This window comes from Euwallacea fornicatus, unplaced genomic scaffold (genome assembly GCF_040115645.1).
Source record: "Euwallacea fornicatus isolate EFF26 unplaced genomic scaffold, ASM4011564v1 scaffold_50, whole genome shotgun sequence".
Classification (NCBI taxonomy): domain Eukaryota; kingdom Metazoa; phylum Arthropoda; class Insecta; order Coleoptera; family Curculionidae; genus Euwallacea; species Euwallacea fornicatus.
The window spans coordinates 1,036,559-1,044,975 of record NW_027096018.1 but is presented as its reverse complement, the minus strand read 5'-3'; positions in this window follow the sequence as shown (position 1 = coordinate 1,044,975).

Here is an 8,417-nt window from a genome sequence, read left to right as displayed (position 1 = left end):
AATTTTTTCTTTATTTATCTTTAATTTTTCTTTTAAATCATTATATATGAGTTCTAACTTTTTCTTATGATTTGAGGCGTAATCGTTGTAAAATTGTTTTAGCAAAAATGTATCATTTGGATCTCGGGAGTTTGTGTGTCCATAGATTAATTCGAAGGGGGTGTACCCTGTAGCTGAGTGAATAGAACTATTATAAGCTATTACTGCATAAGGTATTAGATTGGTGTCGTTTGGAAATGTTTCCTGTAGTAACCGAAGATGCTCTATCAGGGTCGAATGTAGACGTTCTACAATACTATTTGACTCATGGTGTTGCGGGGTGGTAAAATGAATTTTAATCTTAGGAATATTTAGAATTTCTTTTACGGTACTATTATTGAATTCTAGTCCGTTGTCGCAAACGATTTTTTCCGGTACGCCACAATATGAGAAATATTGAATTAAAGAATTAGTTATACTTATTGCATTTTTACTAAAAATTTTTATGGCTTGCGCGAATTTTGAAAATGCGTCAATAATTGTCAAGTAAGACTGATTGTTGTAGTAGAATATATCGATATGTACGATTTCGAAGGGTTTCGATGCTGTTTCCGTGGTCATTATAGGAAAATAAGGTTTTCTCCGGGCGTATTTTGCTCTTTGACAAATATCGCAGGAATTTATATATTGAGTTACCGGTTTTTGCATGTTAATCCAATAATAATTTCGTTTGAGGTACTCTAAAGTTTCATTGATTCCACGATGATTTAACTTGCCTTCGTGATGATTTTTAATTAACGTAATTTGTTTTTCTAAATCTTTTACAGTATTAATTAGTTTGGTACATTTTAATAATTTCGGTCCTTTTTCTGAAAAATGTTGCAGATAGATATTATTGAACTTTAAGTACAAATCAGCGGTATGGAAATAAATATGATAATGTTTTCCTGTAGTAGTATAGTCGCGGAGAAATTCGTATATTAATTTTTCGTTATCAATTCTCGGAATTTTGACAGTGATTATTTTAATGTGCTGATATTGCTCATGTTTTACTTCAAGTTTGTTATGAACGTGAGGAAAAATTAAGATTTGATTGAGTTTGTTATTGACTATGTCATCTAAAATTGGTATGCCTCGATTTGTGGTTTCATTGTATGTTGTATGTTGTGTATTGATATCTGTGTCTGGAGGTTTAATTTGAATATCGGAAATAATTTGAATCGGTCTAGTTTTGCTTTTGTCGCTTTGTGGATTCTGTCTTATATCGGGATCGAGTTGCAAGTAATCTTCGAGATCACTCAAGATTTCTATATCTTCATTCGATCGATCGAATAGGGCGCCTATTCCTTTTAGGTAATCAAGAGCTTCTTCTTGATCTCCAGGGTTATTAATTATGGATTCATTTTCCAAAGCGTTAATTCGTATGCGTGACAGTGCGTCTGCATTTGTGTTGGATTTTCCTTTTTTATACACTATCTGATAGTCAAATTCTTCCAAACGAAGTCGCCATCGCACTAGTTTACTATTTGGTTACTTTAAATTAAAGAGCCACATCAATGGTCTGTGGTCGGTATATATAATAAATTTCCTGCCAAACAAGTATGGTCTAAAATATTTGCAGGCCCATACTATTGCCAAAAGTTCTTTTTCTATAGCGCTATACTTCGTTTCGGAGTCGTTTAACGTTCGAGAAGCGAATGCAATAGGTTTATCTGAGCCTATTGTTCCTTGGGACAAAATGGCTCCTAGCGCAACATTTGACGCATCTGTTGTTAGGATAAACGGTTTTTTAAAATCCGGATATTGGAGTATTGGAGCATTGATTAATAAATTTTTGCACGTTTCGAAAGCAGAAATAAAACTAGAGTTATGAACAACTTTGGAATTTTTCTTTAAGCACATGGTTAATGGCTTAGTAATCTTTGCAAAGTCATGAATAAATTTCCGGTAATACCCGATTAAACCTAAAAAACCTTTTATTTCTTTTTGAGTCTTTGGAATAGGATAGTTTTTTATAACATTGATTTTGTCAGGGTTTGGTTTAACGCCTTTATTGGTAATTACATGTCCAAGATAACTGATTTCCTTACGGAGAAACTCGGACTTATCTAATTGGACTTTGAAATTCGCGCTTCTTAACCTCTCGAAAACTTTCCTTAGCCGTTCTAAATGTTCTTGTAGTGATGTGCTAAATATGACAATATCATCTAGGTACACGAGACATTCTTCATTTTGAATGCCCCTTAAGATACCGTCCATCACGCGTTGAAATGTCGATGGTGCGTTCTTGAGTCCAAAAGGCATTCTTTTAAACTCGTAGTGACCATTTTCGGTGGAAAATGCGGTTTTTTGAACATCACTCGGGTCCATTTGGATTTGGTAGAACCCATTTGCTAGGTCTAGTGTAGAGAAATATTGACATTTGCCTAATTTATCTAATATATCCGTTATATTAGGCAAAGGATATTTGTCGTCAATTGTTCTTTCATTTAGTTTTCGGTAGTCCACTACTAAGCGCCATTTCTTTTTTCCCTAAGCGTCGAGCTTCTTTGGGACAATCCATATCGGACTTGACCATGGGGATACGGAATCCTGGATAATTTCTTGTTCCAACATTTTATTAATTTGGGATTTCACTTCCGATTTGTGAACTTCAGGGTACCTATAAGTTTTAGTATAAATTGGAGATTCGTCTGTTAGATTTATTTTATGGCTGATTTGGTTGCTGAATGTTAACGGGATTTGTTCACAATAAAATATGTCACGGTATTCTAAACATAAGTCTCTAATATAACGTTTCTCTTCAACATTACAGTGGTCTAATCTAAGTGATTTCAAGTTAGCTTTCAACAATTGATCATAGGAGGTCATCGTGTCGTTGTTGATTAAACTATCCGTTTCCATTTTTTCAATGAAATTGATTTCGGTCGTATCTATAGGTTCAATTTCTACTGGAGCTTTTAATTTTATGGTAAAGGGATTTTCACTAGAATTTATTACCGAAGTGATAGCAAAATTGTTTATTATATTAACAATAGCTTGAGGTGTTTCGACTTGATTTGTAAATTTAACATGTTTTATTAATGCAGTTCCATTAGTCATATCGACTGGCAATTTTACTACCTGATTTGTTCTAGCGGGAATTGTTACGGAATAATTTATGTGCGGGGAATCATTATATTTTTTATTTAACTTTTCTTCAGGATTATAGATAATAGGAATTTTGACAAAGGGAGTTTCCAAGAACCTTTGTTCAACGTTTAAAATTGCTTTCAACCGACTTAATAAATCAATGCCTATTAATCCATCGTATTCATCACTGAAATCGAAAACGTAAAATTTGTGTTGTAATTTAGTTTGAAATGTGTCGAAAATTGGTATAAAAATGGCTTGATTATGATAACTTGTCATATGAGCGGTTTTAATTTGGAAATATTCATTGAAAATAAACTTTTTATAATACTTTTTGACGATTTCTTCTGACAGTAAACTCTTAGTACTTCCGGTATCGATAAGTAATTTAGCATTAATTTCGGGAATTTTGATGTAAGGTAGATTTGAAGCGGTGGTATTAATATTTATCAGGTTTTGTTGTTCTCGGCCTCGACCATGGGAAAATTCTGAGAAATACTTGCATCGGGATATATCACTGGGTCATTGTCGTAAGGTCGTTCATCTACTGGCTCGCGTTCGTAACAATTTGCCATCTCAGCATAAAAGCGCGACTCGTTGTAATAGTCCGTGGGTATATCTTCGAATCGTGTGGAATTATTAAAATATTCTTTTTCGAAGTTAGGATTTTCATCTTGGTAATATTCAAAGGGTTGGTTTTAATAAGTGTTTTCACATTCCTCTATATTTTGTTGGTGTAATCCAGCGAAGTTGTATTTTGGATTAGCTTTTGAAGATAATTTAGAATTACCAGACGACGTATCCATCGGCTCGTTAATTTGTGGTAAAGATCGCTGATTAATAAAAGGTCTTTTAGCAGAGTTCATGGTTTGGTTACGACTTATTTGACTTCGATTTGGCACAAATTGTGGGAATCTTTGAGGTCTGAAGTTATTTTGGAATGTATTGGGTTGAAAATTCGTTGGTCTCATCATTGGGGATTGGAAATTTGGTTGATTAAATCTTGAGAAATTATTATTGAAAGCTGGTCTTTGAAAGAAATTTTGAGAATTACTCGGTGGTTTCATATTAAAGTTATTGGGTCCAAATGAATCATGCTTTTGTTGAACCGAATGTTGAAAGTGTGTGGGAGTTATTCTAACATTGGGATTAAATCTCTGGGTATTCAAGGAATTGCTACGGTGTTGTCCGTACATGAAGTTTTCTTCTTCAATTACAAGTGCCATTGCCCTTTCTAGACTGTCGGGTTGTTTCAAACGGATATTATTCTGTAATTGACCTGTTAAGCCTCTAATAAAAGCTTTTAAAACTAAATCTTCGTAGTCTTCCATTTTTGCTCTACGAGACTCATCACTTAAATTTAGTGTGTTTAATTTTGAAAAAAGCAATGAACGAGAATCCTGACATCTCATGCCGAAATTATATGGAGTTTCATTTTTATTAGGACGTAAATCTAACATGTCTTGAATTAAACATTGCAAATCTCTTTGGTCGCCAAAAGTGAGTTCTAAAGCATTTTTGATATCTAGCCACTTGTCTAGCTCGTTTAATCTAGTTCCAATTAAAGTTAAAGAACGGCCGGATAATTTGCCAATTATTGCTCTTACGATAAAATTATTATGGGCTTCATCACCCTGCCTATAGAATGTGTTAATCAGGCTGGTACAGTTGTTTAGAAATATTTGCAGTGTATGAGGGTTTCCATCATACAAGGGAATCGTATCAACGTAAAGACGTAGAAGCTGATAGTTAACAGCTGCTGGTGGATTTTGTGTGGGAGTAGCCATATTATGATAATATTCTCGATATTCAGAATTGCTACTAGATCGAGTATGAGGATTTTTACTTTGAGATAAATCGAATTTGTTTATAATTTCAGAAAGTTCTGTCTCTGAATCTGACATTAAGTGTTTAATCACTCAATAACTAAGTTAACTATTTCGATTTATACGAGCTCCTATCTCTAATTATTACTCAAGGAAATTATCTTGTGACAAAAAAAATGAAAAATCAATTACTTACATTAATATTAAAAGGAAAATATTAATTCCTGAATTATTCGTTCTGCTTCTTCTTAATCTTAGCCCTTAAAGTCCTAGTTCCAAGAGGAGTTGAACGATTTTTCTTCTTCTCCCTGGTTGTCTTCCTTCAGAAGTGATGCTTATCTTCTTGTTGCTTGTGGTTTTTCAGAAGCGATGCTTGTCTTCTGCCTGGTTGCGTTTCTTCAGAAACGATGCTTGTCTTCTCTCCTTTTCACGGGACAATCTTGATTCTTAGGATCACCGAATTAACCGTTGAAACGGAACTTTACGCGATTTTTGTCGTAATATCGTTTCGATGAATCCTACCGACTGCGCCAGTTAGGTTTTCGTCCAGGAAAGGGAGATTTTTAAAAAAACGCGAAGCACAATGCACAAGACTACTCTGTTCTACGTTTAAAACATAAGAAGCTCCCCTATCTAGCTATTGTAATAATTTATATAGATAGGTTGCTGTCTCTGCACATTTCAAGGAAATACTTGGTTTGCTGTTTCATGGGAAAGGATCCCTATTACAGGTTCACATCACTCGTTATCATAGAGGATGTACATGTAACTACGTTATTCGCTAGTGTTTTAAATTCTGTGTTTCCTTTACTGACTACTAAAGCATAAGATTTTTGTAGTTTCTCTGCCCTACCTTCTTTGTTAATTTCTTCTTTTCCTCTTTGCGTGTATATATCTACTTGTATGTTGGTCCCTTCCAAAGTCGCTTGTATCATTTTCTTTTGCTCGCCAATAGTTAACTGTGTTATCTGATGTGCTATTATTTTCTTTTCCTTACTTTGTATCGCTATTTCTTTTACCTCTTGTAATTTTTTCCACAAGTCTTCTTCGTAATTGTCTATTATAACTTTTATTATACGTTTTTTAATCATTTGTTCCTCACCATTTCTCTTCATCTTCGTACTGTTTTCTAGTATTTCCACAGGTTCTCTCAATTCATTTAGTTCTGGATATTTGTTTTTGTACATATTTTGTATATCATTTCCTTTATTTCCTTCCTCTTTATTACACTCTATAAGCAACTTTAACTTTTCAGTTCGGGCATTTACTGGATTTCCCTCCATTACTTTTACGTTTTTCATTAGATTTTCATTCCATTCCATATGCTTGATGAGCTTAAAGTCTCTGTAGTCATTTACCATATTTAATTGCTGTCTTCTCAGTACTGTGTTTGGTTCGTTTCCTAGAAAGTCCGTTTGTGTTTCCGTGGTTCGATAAACTTTTTCCGTCTGTCCAATTTGCGTTCTCGTTGTGTTTTGTCTATCCATTTTTTCTTCTAGTGCCTTCTTTATGGCTTGGGTTGTAAGTTGACTCGTAATACTGGCTATTTTGTTTATTTGTTCTTTGAGTTCTCTTTTCGTGTTTGGGTTTTATCGCATTATGCTCTGTGTTTTGTTGATGTCCTTGTTTAGAATATTGATAAGTTCTATTGCCTTTTTGATTAATATGCGTGTCTTTTGATCTTCTATATCTTGTTCTGTCTCTCTGTCTTCCTTTTCCTGATTTTCGTACTTCCTTTTCTTTGTTGATTGAGATATGCCTTCTTCTTCGTTCCAGGTTAGGTCTAGTTCCACTATGTTTCTTGGAGTCTTTGGTGTTCTGTCCACCTTTTTATCTCCATCCACGAATAAAGACCAAACTTTGGTCGGAGAGGTTCCGAAAACCCTCCTTCCAGGTGTCTTTGTTCCAGAAGCAATCCCCTGCATCTCGGCCTGGCTTCCCACCATAGATTCTGTACAGTTGCTTGCTAACAGTCGGGGGCAGCCTGCACTACCACTGCCAACACCGACCGGAACTGGGGTTTCCCTCCCCTGCTCCGTAACCGTCTTACTCTTTTCCCTTTCCATTGCCATGTCTTGTTGTGCCCTCCGCGTTGGTTATCTCCGCTTCCCTCCACCGGGGATGGTTACCCGGTCTCGGTAGCCAGAGGCATCCAGGGGTCACCATGTGGAGGTGCGGATAGGACTTTGACCCCCGAACTAACCTGAACTAACCTTTTTTTTTTTTTTTTTTTTTTTTTATAGAGGGGGGAAACCTTCCAAAGGTACCCGGTCTGATGTTCTGGCGACCGGGTTATGTGGGATTCGTCCCTAAGTGGGACGCCTACCCACTAAAACCCTCCTCTCTTTACCTTGAGTCCCCCCGGAACCGCCGCTAGGCATTACTTCAGGGGGGGGGTGGTATTTGTCTCATCGTTCACGGCGCTATAGGCTCTCTCCTTTCTATGCTCCTTTCCTTGTCCGATTTCTTTTTCATGATTTTGTTGATCATGTTACTGACGCTGTTCCAATCTTTTTCAGATCTTAGCATGAGCATGGACACGTTCTCCATTGTCACTTCTTCAGCGCATTCGTGTGATGCCTCTCCCCTCTCTGCTGCAAAATTTTCACAGAAAAAGATTGTGTGACGCGCATTGTCCCTTTCTCCGCAATACCAGCATGCACTGTCATCTTTCCGTTTTATTCTCTTCAGATACGTTCCGAAAGTTCCGTGACCCGTAAGAGCTTGAGTGAGGAAGAAGTTACCTCACCCCACTTGCGATTTTTCCACTGGCCCACGTCCTTAATGAAGACCTTCGTCCACCCCTGATAGTTTTTCCACCTTTCTTGCCACTCCTTTAGAAGTTCGCTTCGGTAAGCGGTCTTCTCTTTCGTCTCTTTTCCGTAGCCTTTTGCCCTTTCTTTGATCTGTAGGTCTATCGGTGGAAGCCCGAAAATTACTTCCACCGCTGCTGTCGGTACAGTGCGATATGCCGCTGCGACCATTATCGCTATCCTACGATTGACTCTTACCAGAGGACTCAGGTAGGTACTTTTCTCTATTACCCTCCACCACACTGGCGCGGCGTACAGTAAAGTGGACGTCACGACGCTCGCAAGCAAATGTTTTTTTACTTTGACGGGGACCCGTTATTTTTGTCGTAATTCCCGCCATCAAACCCATAAGCCGGTGGCACTTTTCGCAGATCCGTTCTACGTGCTTCTTCATTCTCAGGTCTCGATCTAAGTATACGCCCAGGTATTTTGCGCTCTGGACACTGTGTAGCTCACGTCCTTCTAATCCTACTTTCAGTTGTCGAACTTTCCTTCTGCCGGCCAGTACTAGTAATTGCGTTTTCTCAACAACTACCTCCAGGCGCATCTCTTTCAATTTGTGCGTGACCTGTTCCATCGTGAACTGTATCTTGCCCTCGAGATCTTCTGAGTTTTTCCCCGTTACTACTATCGCCAGGTCGTCCGCGTACGCCACCAAGTTTACTCC